We start from the raw sequence: 1,442 nt of genomic DNA on the forward strand, positions 1-1,442 counted from the left end.
CACTACCAGGGACTGTTTTCTTTTGCACTGCCTTTTGGCCTTTTCTTAAATTCTTTCTTTCCCTCTTGGCCTATACAAATTTTCTGGCTCACTTACTTTGAGCTAAGCATGTCATTATTTATACCCCTCAAGTGGGATTTATTGAATACTGCTTTGCAAGTTCACCTACATTGGATTGTCTTTGTGTTGTTGCTATCGTTGTAATGTAACATTCTATTGTTATATAACAGGGCCCGAAAATGCTCTGGGGGCAGGCACATAGGTTTATACTCACTAGTGGGTCTCAAATGCTTTGCAAATATTAGGTGCTTCATAAATATTAGTTGGTTGATTTATACTGGACAGTCTTTGCAGCGCTGTTTTAGGATAAATATTAGAAAGCTGGGATCTCTGACGAGTGATTGACTCATTTTAATCAATAGTTTTAAAATATGCAAATTCTTATTAGTTGTACCTTTAGTAAGTTGCTAATGGAGGTTGACAGAAAGGAATAATAGCTTCTATTGTGGCTTAAATAAATAATAGTAATATTCTTGAGCCTCTGCAATACAACAACCATCAAGCTAAGCATTTTTAGATTTTAATCTCATTTAATCATTACAATAGCAATGAAGCTGCTGCTGTCATTACCCTTGTCTCACTAGAGAATCTGGGGCTTCGATATATTGCCAGGTTGCAGGTGTCAGAGCTGGGGTTTGAACTTGAGACTTCTTGACTCCAAAGCCCAAACTTTGAGCCACCAAGCTTTTCCATGCTTACTCTCAGGGGGTTGTTCAGGCATTCGGCAGGTGTTTCGTGCTCTTCAACTGTGCTGTTGACCAGAGGAAATGTGTAGGATGCTAGTCTAGTGGTTGAGAATATTGCTCTGAAATCAGCTGGACCAGGGCTCAAATCTCATTGCCATTACATAAAAGCTGTGCCATTGGGAATGGGCTCTTTAACCTTTCCGCTCCTCAATTCCATCATCTCAAATATCAAGATAGCAATTCTCTTAGATGAGATAATGCTAACAGAGCACTTAGTCCAGAGCCTTAAGCACTCAAGAAATGTTAGCCATTATTGTCACAGTTGCAGTCCTGCTGCAGACTACTAAAGATTACATTAGTGAAGGAAGTGAGGAAATTAGCCCCTGGAGTCCTATGTAGAAGGGATACTTGGAAAGACTGAACAGAACTTCAGTCTCTCAGGGGCTTAGAAATATATAGCATACCAACATTTTCTAAAAACTTTATTCTTTTCTTTAGATATAAGAGGAATTGCGTGGCACCTGCCAGTCAATCCGATGAGGCTGCCAGCAGATCAATAAAGTCATATATATAGACATGAAAAGATCTGGGGAATGAAATACTCACAAGTAAATATACACGTGACACACACAGCCTCCCCACACACTGTCCACTTCCCACGCATAGGCTTTAGCTGAGCCTCATGCACTGAGGGGG

This window comes from Canis lupus, chromosome 11 (assembly GCF_048164855.1).
Source record: "Canis lupus baileyi chromosome 11, mCanLup2.hap1, whole genome shotgun sequence".
Classification (NCBI taxonomy): Eukaryota; Metazoa; Chordata; class Mammalia; order Carnivora; family Canidae; genus Canis; species Canis lupus.